This window comes from Pipistrellus hanaki (genome assembly GCF_964339955.1).
Source record: "Pipistrellus hanaki genome assembly, chromosome: 10".
In the NCBI taxonomy this organism is placed as follows: Eukaryota; Metazoa; Chordata; class Mammalia; order Chiroptera; family Vespertilionidae; genus Pipistrellus; species Pipistrellus hanaki.
Genome location: NC_140512.1, coordinates 21,029,136 through 21,045,768, shown reverse-complemented (window position 1 = coordinate 21,045,768; position 16,633 = coordinate 21,029,136).

Below are 16,633 nucleotides of genomic sequence, written 5' to 3'. Positions count from 1 at the left end.
ATTGGGGGGTGGGTGGGTGGGGGGAGGAAATCTATAATAACTTTCCAGTGCACAGACTATGGTCCCTGTTTAGCAAGGGCCTGAGGAAAATGTAGTGCACTAATCAAACCTTAGATGAACAACACTGGAACAGAACTCCACTCACTTATTTTACCTTCTCATTTTGATGACCCTCAACTCACAGGTATCTCCAAATCTATAAGAGAAACTCTTTTCTATATGGAACTTAATGAGAAACATTCCTGTGTACTAGTACTCCACCCTATGCAAAAAATAGGAAATTCATCCTATTCCTTTATTTTCTTGACATCTCCTACCTGCAATGCTTCTGGTTTCTGTGGAGTCTACCCCCAAAATAATTCTGAAATTTATATTTGTATTTGTTTCTAGTTTATTTAGTTCAGGCTCTCAGCCCTCTACTTTTTTTACCTCTGAAAAACTCAAAAGAGTCCCACCACAAATCATTACCTTCAATGTAATCCAGTTTTTCCCCAAATTTGCAGAATTGAAATAATTTAACAGGCTTATTAAAATGCATATTCCCAGAACCTGCCTCCTACCCCATTTCTTAAGACTGTAATTGAGCAGAACAAGGGAATCTGCATTTTTAAGAAGTATATATATAGAAGGGAGAAGGAGATAGAAAGAGAATAATTGATCTGCTGCCTCCTGCATAGTCTTCATTGGGGTGGAGCCTGCAACCTGGGCATGTGCCCTGACTGAGAATTGAACTATGACCTCCTGGTTCATAGGTTGATGCTCAACCACTGAGCCACCTAGGCTAAGAAGAAAAGCCTTTTTCACAGTGGGTAATGGAAAATAAAGGAAATGAACAAAAAAGCTCACCCAGGAAAATTACATCCTTTTTAAAGAATCTCCTGGTAGGCTGCACAAGAGGCATTCACAGTAATCTCAGAATAGCTATACACTATTGACTACTTTTTAACTCACATTCTTCCCTTTCCATTGGGACAATTTTTATGGGACAATTTTTATGTGAATGTGTCTTTTCTGTTCTACTGGTGTGTATATTGGTGTATATGGGAGAAATATATAAATATATAAGATAACCTGTCATCTTAGTTCTAAGGTGTCAAGGCCAAAAGGAGGCACACAAAAATCCCAACGGAGTTATTACTAATCATTAACTAGAGATTCTGGACTCTTAAGTTGCATTTGTTCACCGAACGTTGCATTTAGTTGTGTCCCCCCAAAAATCAATTTTTCTACTCACAGATTCTTTAAGGTGTTTTGAACCACTGGCCTAAATAAATGAGATTAGTTTAGAGAGCTTCCAAGCCTTATCATCTTTACTGGTACAGATATAGCCTGTGCTCTACCTGCGTGAGCTAGGATACTTGCATTGGGCCCTTGGGATTTATCATTTGCATTCGTGGTAACTCAGAGAATTTTGTAATGTATAACTAGCTTTAACAAAGAGCAGAATTATCCAATAGGTATTTGGGTTATAAATACCTAATGGAAGGCTGGACAAGGAAGCTTAGAAGGCAGGGATCAACAAGGGAACTGTAAATGGCTTGCCCACAAGAACTACTGTGAATCCAACCACCAGAAATAATTAGATTATTTTAATCAAATTGGTACCAGAAAATCTAGGACGATCATAAGAAGAAGAAAAAAGTTTCCTGAGCAAAGCTGCACACAAACACAAATATAGCTGAGAAAGGAGAGAGTTAATTAAAGAAAGAGAGAAGCTGAGAAATTGGCATCCTCAGTCAAGAAAGAAATGATTTAGTGGGTGTGGGGAAATGGGAAAGAAAGCAAGACAGGAAGTTTTGATTATACATGCCAAGTACAAAGTTTGACTTGTTGAATGTGGATGTAGTGATGAGGTCCAGAGTGGGGCTGTAATACTGGGTGGTCAACCTAGAGTGAAAATCACTTGGTTGAGTGTTATTGAGGGGGTAAGATGATGTGAACTTGAAGAGTTATTATACATTGATAGCCAACATTAATATGGAAATCATGAGAATGGGGTCAGCTGAAGTTGATTAGAAAATATATATGTGACAATCTACTGAAGTTGTCCACAGAGATGGAAGGAAATTGTGTGGGGTTGAATGATAACAGTGATAAGTTGAACAAGATTGTAGACATAAAAATGTATAGCATTTAAATCAAGATAGAAGGGAAACTTGGGACACTGGCTCAAAAGTTATGCAGGGAAGGAAGTAGCACAATATTTTCATTTATGCTTTCATGTGAGTTGAAGAAAACCAGTTAATTCAGAATCACCTGATTATCACACAACAGAAGTGTCTTTTCAGGAGACATGAATAATCGGCAGGGTAATGGGTATCTGCAGGAAACCTTATCATCATTATTATGTGAATTCTTGGTCAAAGACATTCTAAGTACTAGACTTTGTATTTTATTTCTTATTGTAAAAGTGATTTTTAAAATGTGAAAATCAAATGTGGATGTTACACAATCCCTTTCTTACTACCACAATTACTCATGAAATACACACGTGCAATGCCCAGGCATCTTCACAGTTAATGATTTTGTGCATTGGGATTTTATAAAGCAACAGCATTGTGCTCATTTTATTTTATAAGCAGAATCACTGTCCTTTTATATTTTACATATACTAAATATCATACAAGATATGCACACATTTATAATCCAATCATGGAGAGAAAAATAATGGTGCCTTAAATACTTTAATTAATGCTTTTAAAATAAGCATTCCAAAAGGAAATATTTTTAAAAATGTGCCAAATATTAATAAGGCTATCTTGGAGAGTAAGGGTGAAAAAAAATCAAAATTGTTTTTCAGTTTTTGAACTAATACAATTGTATACAATTTGAACTCTTATGATATGGTTTCATAAAAATGTTTCATTAGTTATATTCATAAAAGTTGAAATTATGCATGAGAATATTGGCGGTTGTGGATGAGCATCCTCTAATCATTAGAGTCTAATGCATCCACTGGTCACAAGTTTGATTAAATTTAGGACATGCCTTGGGTTTCAGGCTAGATACCCAGTAGGGGCCATGTGGGAGACAACTGATCAATGGTTATCTCTCATTGATGTTTCTCCTATTCCCTTCCTCTTTCTCTATCTCAACTTAATAAAAACATACTTAAAATTGGCATTTAATGTATTTTCTTGATTTTTAATATACCCTTTGAATTATTAAAGAAATTATTATTCTGACACTTGTTAAACAGTAAGAAAGACTTTATCCAATACTATTGCCATAGATGTCAAGATTATCACAATAGGGGAAAGAGCTCAAGCTCAACTTTAAATACAGCAAGGATAAGGGGATTTATAGCCAATGAACAGGTGTGTGAGGATGCGTGTAGAAAATTACTGACAGGGGATATCAAAGGTAGGAGAGATTTTGCTAAGCCTACTTAATAGATTTCATGGTGAAAGCAGACCAGGGTTCAGAGTAGACAGCTATTGAGGAAAGGGGATTCTCTCTAAGCTGATTTAGCAGTATTGTTGATACAAGTAGGCTAGGCAGGCTTGAGGGCCAGGTCCAAGGACAAGGCTAGTCTAAAAAATGGATAAGAGGAATCTGGCTAAAGTTTGGTAAATAGAGTTTTTGTGAGAACCACCACATTATAATGTAGCTATAATTTTACTAGTAATTGATACCTAATTTAAAAGCAAAGTATTTAAACTATAAGCTCCTGCACACCATTATACCTGCAATGATGATTAATAAGCTTGCATGTTCCCTTGAGCCTAATTTTATATTTAGGAGCAATTCTATTACTTGTACCACTTTATTACTTCTTTATCCCTCAATGCAGGACAAAGTATAAAAAAAAACCCCTCAGTATTGTATTTCATTGTTAACAAGCTACTAAAATTGTGTTCCCATATAGTGTTGCTATTGTTTGGTGTTTACTGGGAAAATCACAGTGATTTGTTCTTAACAAGTCATAAAATTTATGTTCTCCTTGGCTCATTTGAAGCAAGAAGGCTAAATAATGTAAGCCTTATCCAGAAACCTAATTAATATTAACACTTAAAATTATTATTTTTTTTTTGTTAAATGTACTAAATCATTTTCTGGAAATTTGTTCCTGTTGACTCTTAGTGATTTATTTGGTTCAAACCCTGAACTAAAGCTTAATATCTACATTCAGTAAATCACCTAAGAAATGACACAAAGCTATTTTGATGTGACTAATCCTTTTCTAGATACCACCAGAATACAAAAGAAAAATTACACAAGTAATCCTCAGACTAAACTTCCTACAGTTAGATCACTTTAATAGGGATATACATCATGCTTGAGCTGGAAGTGTTATTAACATGGATGAAGCAAACCAGAAACAGCTTGGTAGCCCATTCTCATGATGTCCTATGGTCCATGTTTAGAAAAGACAGTGTTGAGTCTTTAATCAAACACTGTCAAAATACTTTGTCTCTTGCTTTTCTTAGGTATAGGTGTAATCTACTTTAATTAAAATGTTGTATTATTTTAAATTGCAAGTCCCTTGCATCAAAATTGACAATCAGTAGATATGGCATAGCACAACAAATATATTTACGATATTAAACTTTTGAATTCACCAAACACTTTTAACTAGTATCCTAATTTCAAATTGATAATTAATTCCACTATGCTAAAGGGCTTTCTTCCCGGGAGGGAGGGGGGTGTGGTGGAAGTAATTGCATAGTTTTAACTTAGTGTCCATCCAACTGCTAAGATAACTTTCATTTTTATTTATCATTTAAAGCTCAATACCCATTCATTGGACAGATTAATGTGGTTTTTCTAATTCTTTGAAACTGAGAACCTGGGAGTAAGAACTTCACTTTAAACATATTAACTCCAAATCCCTATAATTAATGCTCCCTATTCTGACTTTATCAGGGTTGTGTTTTTCTCACTTCAGTCTCCATTCCAATGGGATAAGAACAATAGATCATGTACATGACATTTCAGTTATCAGTTGGGAAGATGAAGAGTGTGTTGATGTGATAAGAATGGGAAGTGGGAGATTTACCAATGTGGGTTTCAATGACTAATTAAAGCATTCATTTAGATGAAAAGTTAGATAACTGGCAGAATCTAAGAGTCATAATTGCAGACAACCATTGTAAAATTGAAAAAGCAAGTTGAATCAAAAACATTTTGGCTTTGCTCTCATTTTCGTATCAATTTTTTTTTAATATATGGCATCTTTAAAACCTGGTTTGTAAATTCTAATTTTAAGACTAATATGAATCTGGTACACACAGCCAGAAAAAATTGTAAAGGTCTTTGGAATGAGCAAAAATTATTAGTGAACATTCTGATAAACTTATCATCCAGGTTATCTCCACTAATTCATAGCATTATTATTATTACACATTAATTTTTTTCTATATGCAAACAAATTCTTCCTATGAAGGGACAAGTACTTTACTTCTTTCATGTTGGAAAAAGCCAATTTTACATCAATTTGTAAATTAATTTTAGCATTTATGATTTACCTATATAAGTGTAGTACTTAGAATTTTGGTTTGAATCAGTTGTATCCTTTATTAATTAATGAGTTAAAAATGGCTTTCACATATTCATTTCATATTTGTATGAGAGCAATGAGTTTATCTTTTAAAAAATACAACACCCAAATATAGTATTTATAGGTGTAGCCAATGTAAAGTCAAATTACTGTTATGAATTTTCCTGAAAATTGCAAAAGAGAATCATACTCAGCATACCAAAATTCCTTAAAAGTCTACTTTCTCTTTCTTACACACACACACACACACACACACACACACACACACACACACACAGTAGGAGAGAGAGAGAGAAAAAAAACACACTACCATCACCTCATAATTCTCCATCCACTCTCCAAATTCTCCTATCTCCATCTATTATTCTTTAACTCTCCTTTTAGTTGTTTCTCTCTTACCTACACTTTACTATGCAGTTTAAACATGAGGTCTCTGTTTCTCACACTACTACACCTCACTTTTTATCACAGTTTTCCACAACAAAAGCCCACCAGTTAATCTCGTAAACAATTCTCCTTTGTTTAAATCAGGGGGATGAAGCTATCCCTATCTATGCATTAATTATTATATACTATTCTGTAGAACAGTTTTGGAAAATGCATAGAATATGAAAGTAGTTACAGGTTATGTTATGGTTGTCAAGGGTGAGAGCACTCTAAGAGTGAAGGGCAGAGGGTCTTGTCATGGGAATTTAAATTCCAATTAGGTACATACAAGTCCTGTTGTACTCCCCAAATATTTTTATCACATTATATTTTGGGGGGAACAACACTGATAGGAAAGTGGGCTAACTTTTGGATAACTTCTGTTTCTCCTATAAATTCTATTCAATTCTACTTCTGGAGCACCTACAACAGTAAAGTAATGCTTCATTTATTCTATTCTGTAAATTCATCATCTTATGTGCTTACCCAAGAATTTCCAAAATTAGAAATGCATTTTTTCATAGTTTTAAAGCGCCAACATGCTCTATGTTGAATATACTCTAGTTAATTAATCCTGCTCCAATATTTTTATAAATATTAATACAGAGTCCAATCAACATTTTTATTCTAAAAACATCTCATCGTGCACTCATTAAACTGTCCAGATATTTCTTCTACTGAAAATCTTCATCCTCCTTCCCCTTCCCCCATGGTCTATTAGGCAATGTCTAGACAAGTGGTTATTTTGTTCAGTTAACACTGGATATTTTGAGTGCAAAACAATAATCTTCACAGGATAAAAGAAAGTTTAGTATCTGAGGGAAAATCTCCAGTGAAGCTAACCTAATCCTATTTGATAGCTAGTTTACAGCACTAGCTTCTTGAACTTGATGTTGCTTCTCTTTATATAAATGTGTTCTACCTATGTATGTTATCTTTACATAGCCAAAGGCTGTATTTAATAGCTAGTCATCAAGCAGAATCATAAATCTTTCTTTAGTGTGTATGTGTATGTGTGTGCGTGCCTATTGCATCTGAATGTCAGCAGTGGGGGTAGAGGAAAGAGAACAGAGCAGGCTTGTGTGGCAGGAAACAGACTAGTATAAATATGCATTGCTGTGTGGTTAACATCGTTTACAAAAATGAGAACAAAATAACTGTGACATTTGCCTCTAAGGTCTGCGAAATCAAAGAGTTCTGGGGTGATCACACTCAAAAGTTAGATTTCCTTTTCTTGACAAGACTTTAAAAGACTGATATAATAACTGAAAATACATCATTAGACTCATTATTTTCAAGTGCAGTATCATTTAAATGGGCCTTTTTGACTACAGATTATCACGCTTTAAGTCCATTTTTACCATTGTTCTCTGAGTTTTCTGTTTTATTTCTTACTGCTCCACACACACACACACACACACACACACACACACACACACACCCCTGATGGAAATCATTTACTCTAAGACAAATGTGTCATCCTTCAGGAATCCTTCTTCTGCACCCACTAGACTTAATGGCTTGACCACTACAATTGAACACATCAGACATGTATTCTATTTACTAGTAAGAATGTAGGTGTCTTTTTAATAAGACTGTTGGCTACTTAAGAGCAAAGAGTATGTATTATTTGTGGTGATATATCAACCCTTTCATTCTTTATCCTCCATTTGTGTAAATATAGTTCACTGAAACAGTTAAAAAACATTTAAAATAATTTATCACATTTACAACAATTTCAACTTTTTATATATCCATTGCAACTCATATATTTGGTGATCTCCAAAATAGTACTTTGTCATCAAGTGCATTTCTGTGAATTTACCCTAACCAGCTTTTTATAGAAATACATTTTAACTGTTTATATTGTTGAATGAGCCCTGGCTGATGTGTCTCAATGGTTGGAGCATTGTCCCATACACTAAAAGGTTGTGGATTCTACTCCTGGTAAGGCCGCATACTTAGGTTTCCAGTTCCATTCTTGGTTGAGGCTCATATAGGAGACAACTTATTAATGTTTCTGACATTAATGTTTCTTTCTTTCTCTCTCTCTCTTTCTTTGCCTTCTCCCATTCCCTACGTATCAGTAAAACATGTCCTTGAGTGAGGGTTAAATAATAAAAATAACAATGAAATGAGAATGCTTGGCAATATTCACATTTAGGGAACTAGTTTTTAAACCCTAGATTCTATGAAAGAGCAGTCCTTTATGGAAACGGGAGGTTGAGGATGAATAGTTAGTATAATCTTTGACTCTTCCTTCAGTATCACATTGGCATGTCATTTGTTGCCATTATAGGAGTTGCTCCTAAAAGGCATTGAGCACTTAAGAAAAGTGTAAATCAGGTGGAAATTTTTAATATTTACTTGTTTTTCTTCTAATTCTAATGTGTTTGCAAAATAATTCCTATGAAAAGGAACCAGCAGGTCATTCCTAGAGTATTCCAAGAGAAAAATATGTCCTATACATAGTTCCCTATTATGTGACATTTAAATAAAAAATATTAACATTGTAACAATAATATATTAATACTGTAATAACCTAAAATGAGATAATTATATTTTTAAAAACTGAAATTGCTAGTTATCATAGAAATGACCTAAATAAAGTTAGTATTTTAAAACTCTGTACATCTTTTGAAATATTATTTGATTTGAGATAAAATATGTATACTCTGAGAGAAAAGAAACTGCACTCTCCAAATTAATAGTAGTGCATAGGAAAGAAGGTTAATTATGTCACCAGTTAGTGGTGATGGTTATCTGAGTATAGAGATTTTTCTACCTTATATGACTTGATTCTCATTTAAATAAATTGAAGTGAGTAGAACTACAATAGCTGTCCTCTATATCAAACCACCCTTTCAAAATATCCCCAAGTGATGCAAGCATAATTTTGCTAAACACTACTTAAGTAATAACTCAACCTATATATTGATTTGCCTAGAATCTTGGGTATTCACACAATGCAAAATTTTGGTCCTGTTTATAAAACTTGTATCATGTCAAATAAACCCCTGGAGAGGAGTCAAGAGCCATGTATTACGTACGTGGTAAACAAAATGAGGTGACTGTATCTGTAAGCCTGGGAGATAGCTGTAAATCAGGAGCTGTTGTTATGAGCATCCTGCATAGAATCAGGAAGGTTGAGCAACTGGTATTTGGGTCTCTTAGCAAACATATTACTGGCTTTTATTAGCCTGAATCATTCCCCCAGTTTTATTAAGTTGTGTTTTTTTTCTGCAATTGTTCTTCTGTGAAACAAAACAGGAAACTACGAAATAATCTTCAAAAGGTGACTCAATGAAATGTAAGTTGTATTAGTATACTCTACATATACATGTGAACACAATTTGAAGCTTGATACTGTTTACACAGTGGCTCCAGGATGTCTTTCACAGGCATGTTCAGGGTTGGAAAGGGTGGGACTCTCACTAGACCAGCAAATGAAACCTATTTTATGATGTTTTTGGGGAGAAGGCTGAAACAGATTCTGGGAGAGCGAAGGCATGTTCCCATTCAAAAGTAAACAAAGTGGCTAAGGAACAAACTTAAAAAACAAAAACAAAAGGCACTCAGCCAAGGCCAAGGGTGGGGCCTCGGGGGCTCAAGCAGGAAGTAGGCCTCCTCCGTTCAGGGTCCCCACTGGGTTCCAGGGCCTCCACAGGCCTCGGGTGGATCAAGAGCACCAGAGGGGAAGCCCCAAGGAGCCTGCAGGAGGAACTGCCAGCCCCTCCCTTTTGAAGGGAGGTATTATTACCTATTGTTTTCCGGTTTGAGGCATCAATCAAATTTCTAGGCGTGTAAAGGCCAAGAATCAACATTGCAGACTAGCTAAGATTACAGATACTTGTGCCACTCCAAGGAGGCCCAAGTCCAGCTTCCTTATTAGCCCTGTGACCTTGGGCAAGTCACTCAAGTTTTCTGTACATGAGTTTGCTCATTAGAAACATAGAGATGAAAATAACAGCACTATTCTTGAATAGGTAATAGCACCCTAAACATCTCAAGGTTGTACATTAAGAAGTTTGAGCCAAATGTAATAAGGTTTTTTGCAAGATAGGTAAATCCAAGAGGAAGTGTAGAAATAAGAACAGGCAAACATATGCAGTTGGTTCATGAGTATTACAAGGAACACACATTAACAAAGAAACTGATTTCCATTAGCTTTCTCCAGAATTAGGCTATGACACTCTGAAGTTATATTTTCCATTGAAGACGGGGTTGTATTCAATCCCAAAGAGTTGTTCAGTCTTAAAAAGCTGCTCATTCCTGAAATTTGTTCTAAGAAGGCCATTGTTTATTCTGATTAGTAAAAGTTCATACCATCCTGGTTGTTGAATATTTTTCATATTATCCCATTAGTATAGGCATGTTTATCAGAGAGTAAAATTTATTTTAATAAATATGGGAAATGTTAATACAACTATCTGAAAAAGAAGAAATATGTTTCTTTATTTTAAAATTCTATCTTGAAAAATTGCCAAACTTTGAATTTATGTCATGGAAATTCAATTATAATTTTTTTAAAAGTCCCAAATAGTTGGGCTTAACACTTATCTTACAATCAAATACAAATATAATTTCTTGTTAATTAGAGCCTTATGATGTAATGTTTTAGAAAGTAGTAACTTTTAGCAGAAACCGTTTTTGGCTCAGTGGATAGAGCGTTGGCCTGTGGACTGAAAGATCCTAGGTTCGATTCTGGTCAAGGGCATTACCTTGGTTGCAGGTACATCCCCAGTAGGGCGTGTGCAAGAGGTAGCTGATAGATGATTTTTCTCATCGATGTTTCTAACTCTCTATCTTTCTTTCTTTCTGTAAAAAAATCAATAAAATATATATATATAAAAATAAAGTAGTAACTTTTATATAAAAATTCTATTTTAATTGCAATTCAAAATCAATTCAGTTATTAGAAAGTAATAAAATATATGTTTTTCTTTTTATAGGGATATTAATCTGAATTACATGCAGATTAATTTATGAAGTACAAGCACAAATTGAGAATAATGATGTGTAGACTACATTTAATTGGTTTCCTCTTTAAAACACAATTAGCATTCCATAGATAACACGAGTGACACCACCCAAAGAAGTTTATCTAACAAGCATTATTACATAGAACTGTGCAGCAGTCCATTCACTGTGGAGTTGTCATTCAAAACAAGTTCATATTTCTCTTTTAATTGTATTTCGTCTATTTTTAGGCCTGCTAAAATGGAATATTATTATTTTATCATAAGATAAAATTTATGTTAAAGAAACTGACATTTTATATAAAGGTGTTTTTTAAAAAAATAATTCTACATGCTTTTTTTCTTTAATATTCTTTTATAATATAAAACTTTGAGAGAAAAACTGAGACACTCATGACAGTCCTTATATGAAAAAGTAAATGCTCTAATTATAGGCCAAAAATTAAGTTTGACTATAAAGGAAGGATGTTTATTATCAATCTATATCAGAAATAAGTGTGTTTCATTCAGTGATGAGTAGCTAAGGTAGACTGAATGGAATTAAGCAGCAGCTATCTCTGGGAGGGGCATGACAAATATGCCATCTAAAGAAGGTGTCTGGTGGTTTTAAACCATCCATTAATTAAACAACACCACCCCTTTCTATTACATATAAATTTAAACAGTTATCAAAAGGAGCATTATGTAAGTATGCCACCAACTTAGACCTGGAGTTAGGCTCTGCCACCACTCAAATCCAGGAAACTACTCTTCCCTGATCCACTGATTCTAATGATGGTATCAAGCCATCCCTGCCTTTTTGTTACAGTGGAGTACTTTTCTTTAGGTTATGTGATCAAAATTTTTTTTAAAAATTATTTTTTATAAATGTATTATTACACTCATAAACCTTTTAGGAAGAAAGCACAAATAATATTTATATTTTTACATTTAGTATAATATATTGTTTAATAGGATTAGAGGATATGACTATTTTTATCTCACTGGAAAAAAAAAGACAATATTATGCACCCCAAAATATTCTGGTTTTAAATAACTAACATTAGTCTGACTGGTCTTAAATACAAATATCATCAAAAACTTAGTGTAAATCGTAAAAAGGATCTGAAATGGATAACAATGTATCCTGGTGGGGAAGAATAAATGATTTAGGCAGTAGAGTCAGGAACAAGAATGAACAGGATTTCTATAGGGATACTTATAATTATTTTAGAAACGTTTTACTCCATAAACTTCATGGTGCTAAAAGCAATGCATCATTTTGTAAAGTTTGAAAACAAAATTGTGGACCAGCAAAATTATCGAGAGGAAAAAATACCATTCTGTAATTGTCTAGACGGGAAATAGCAAACTCAGTGAAAAATCGACCCTTCATCAAATGATAAATCTAGTGGGAGTTTACAAATTGTATCTTTAGGAGTTTAGGCAAAGAACTGCTGTCAAATGCTGTATTGATTGATCAAAATGTCTGCTTCAGAGTAAAAGGATAAAAAAGTGAATCTATTACCACTACTGAAAATACTTGATTTATGTGCTTATAGCAGGTAACTGCACAAAATGTAGTGACGTTTCTTAGAAATAGCGGAATTCATTAAACATTGTCAAGCTCAACCTTTGTAAAAAGTAAAAATAAAACTATTATTTCATACTATCCCCTTCCAAAAAATAATAGTCATTTTTCTGCTTCAAATTGAGTTTAGTTATTTTATAACTGCTGAGTGGGAAATAGTCACATCTAGGAGACCTGGATTTCAGATAGAGAACTTTAATTATTATATGTTGCTCCTGACAAATCACTTAAACTCTCTGAGTCACTTTTTTGCTGTCTTCAAAAACAATTAAGTGATATATTTAGGTAACCTCTTTTGAATACTCTACTTGCTCTAAGTTTAGGGGATTTGTTTTATTCTTATACTAGAGGCCCAATGCACGAAATTTGTGTAAGAGTAGGCCTTTCTTCCCCCAGCTGCCGGCACCAGCTCCAAGGACCCGGGCTTCCCTTTAGCCCCAGCTTTGTCCAGAAGGTCGTCTGGTCTAATTAGCATATTATGCTTTTATTGTTATAGATTCACTTTATTAGGATGGGGTTTGTAGTGGACCCACATAAAGAGGTCTTTTTGATCCTTGTTACTCATATGTGGTCCAGGAACCAGTAGCATCAGCATCTCCTGAAAGCGTGTTGGAAATGCAGAATCTCAGACCTCATCCAGGAGATTTTTGTGTACATTTTGTGTTCTAGAAACACTGTTTTATCATATTCATGAGATGTTGTTAAGATCACTTCTTTTATATCAATCATTTATCCTTCAAGGCAATATTTTAATCTGCCATTGTCCATCCATTGAAATGCATTTAATGTAACTCACTTAAGTAGAGGCATGTTTTTATACGTAATTAGTTCCACTGATATATTAATTATGGTAATTAACTACAACCATGCAAATGATTTTTTCTAGAACACTGAGTTACACCAATTCCTAAAACAATAGGACATAGTAAGAGTTACATCTGTAATGAGAAAAGTACAGAAAAATAAGCATAGTACAGACTGTAATGAGACAACATACATGTTGTAATAATTAGTTCACATTTTTTTCAAATAAGATGTGTAAGTTAAGATATAATTATAAAGATGGGGGGGTACAATCTAGAAGCCAAAAGACAAAAAAATTATAAAATTATTTAAAATGTCTAGCTTTTGATATAATCATAGAAATGATTAAATTTTCAAATTAGTATAATTTTTAAAGCCCACTTTAAAATGAAGGACGTTATTATTTTGTATTTGGATGAAACTATATGTTTCAGTTTCTGAAAATAATAAAATTTGCACATCTTTCATTGATTTTGGCCAAATCAATTTTCTAATTTCTATGTTGACTTGTTTAGAGAATAATGAGAATAATAATAATTTGTTTATATGGATTTCTTTAGCTTATAAATATTGCTCTCTTTGTTTCCTATTATGGAATGCGTATTATTCAAACTATCTAGTTAGCTATCAGTCATCTATATACTTATTCTTTCTACTAGATTGACATCTTATACTACCAAATAAAGTCTTTTTGGAGTAAGAAATAAGTCATTATAGTAAACTAAATAAAATACTATAAGCTCTGGACTTATTTCCTCCCCATTTTCCCTCCCTTTTTGCTTTTGCTTACTTTTTATTTTTATTTTTGAAGGATACTTTATTGAAAAAAAAAGATGTAACTTGAAAAATAGTGTGGAGTTTCCACAAAAAATTAAAAATGGGACTGCCATTTGAGCCAGTGATCCCATTTTTAGAAATATATTCTAAGAATCCCAAAACACCAATCAGAAAGAACATATTCACTCCTATGTTCACAGTAGCTTTATTTACATTAGCTAGGACTTAGAAACAGTCCAAATGCCCACAGTAGATTAATGGATAAAAAACAACAACAACAACAACAAAAAAAAAAAACTGTGATACATTTACACTATTAAATACTATGCAGCTATAAGAAAAGAGGGATCTCTTACTCTCTGAGACAGCATGGAGGGACCTGGAAGGTAGTATGCTAAGCGAAATAAGCCAGTCAGAGAAAGACAAGTATCACATGATCTCATTCATATGTGGGATCTAATGAGCAAACTAAACTGATGAACAAATTGATCCAGAGACATTGAAGCATTAAACAGACTGCCTTATTTCAGAGGCAAAGGGGGAGTGGTCAGGAAGAGATTAACCAAACAATTTATATGCATATGCATATGGACAGATAATAGTGCAGTGAAGGCCTAGGGAAGGAAGGGAGCCGGGTGGAGGGGTCAATGGGGGCAGAGGGGAAGCAGATATCTGTAATACTTTCAACAATAAAGATAAAAAAAAAAAAAAGATATTCTTTTATTTGCTAATTGCATGGCAAGACCAGATTTTGTCAAGACCTCATTAATGCATTTAATAAAACAAGTGGTCCAGTGCACAGATTTGTGCACATTGAAAGGAAATTAATTAGAACTCCTGAGGCAGTGCTGCAGCTAGAAGGGTGTCTGCAGAGTTGGGAGAGTTGTGGGGGAGAAAAAGAAAGAAAACTCAGGTCAGGTCTCCCCGCTCCTAGCACTGGCTCTGGTACAGAGACTAATGCAGGCGGTCCTGCGTGGTGACCTGCAGGGTGAGACTGAGTGAAACAGGCCAGAGATGACCTGGAGCCAACCTCCCATGGTCCCTCCCTGGCCGGTGCACCTAGGTCAGCCCAGCGACTCTACGGGCATATGTGAGTGAGCAGGATCCCTCCAGCACGTGGGGTCCATCGGCCTGGCTTGCGGCCTGGCTTGTGGCCTGGCTCTGACATCCCCCAAGGGTTCCCGGAAGTGAGAGGGCACTCTGCAAAGTTGCTGTCATACAGGGTGTGGAAGGCAAACACAGATGTGCAGTAATTCAGATTCAGGGACAAAGGGGCCCCATGCTGAAGGTGGACTTGAGAGGCCCTTCGAGGAATCAGGCTCCTTCTTCTCTGGTTCTGGGGGATGTCACCCGAGAACCACCACTGCCAAGTCACCACAGCCTGACAGCTCCTGTGTTGAGCATCTGCCCCCTGGTGGTCAGTGCACATCATAGTTACCAGCCAGTCGGACAGTTGGACAGTCATGCAGCCTTTTATATACATAGATATATCAAACTTCTTACTATTCCAATCTTTCTGGTATTCCATGTTCTTTTTGATAACGCCCCTACTAATTCTTCATTTTGAATAATAATAATTGTCAATCTTTATTGTTCTTTATTTCAGACTTAAACAACATCAGTCAAGTTCAATTGTGCACAAGCCACGCAGTTAATCAAGTAATAACAAAATTTTTTTTTAAATTATTGCAACATATTAATGCATCCATTTGGAAATATGGGAAAGTGTTAACTCTTCAACCTGTCAAAACTTCAGTTTGTATTTCTTTATTATTATAATCACATAACTTTATTGCTTGAATAAAATGTCAATATTAAAGTTTAAAAAAAAAAAAAAAAAAGATGTGACTTGACCTGAAGGAATCAGAGTGAGTGAATTATCGAAGTGATTTTTGCCAAGGGTCTTTGAGAAATCTTCTCCTTTGATAAAATGGGAGCATATTCTGTAATAGAGTGAATATTTGAGACAAGAAAATAAGTTATAAGCAAAAAAAGTGCATGAAAAATTTATTAGGATAAGGTTAAAAGTATACTAATAACTCCAAGAGACAGTAAGGTATTAAATTATTTTTCATATAATAAGTGATATGTCTTGGGCAATGATCAAAGAAAAAGATGAGGGGGAATTAAAGAATGCTCTTTGTTCTGCTTCCACAACAATGATTTCATTCTCAATCAAATCTGCTTCTAAATTTGCTAATAAGAGGACTTCATTGCACCTAACTTGTTTCCTCATGTGACACAGAATGACATTTTATAATTTTTAATATTCATTTCTTTACCATTTTATACTCAGAAATTATAAGGAAATTAGACTCTAAAGTAAAAACAAATTTAAAAAATTACCTGACACTACAAATTAAAAGTACATATAATTAAGCAACTTCATATGAGACTGTTCAAGATAATGAAATTCACACATATTAATAATGAAATATAATCTCTTAGTACATGAACTTGACTTTTATTCTCTCTACTATAAACTTACATACTAGGGGCTTTAAATAAATTTCTGTTTAGGGCAGAATTGTAAAATCCAATTCCAATATTTTTTATAAGTGCATCCTGGCTCATAAA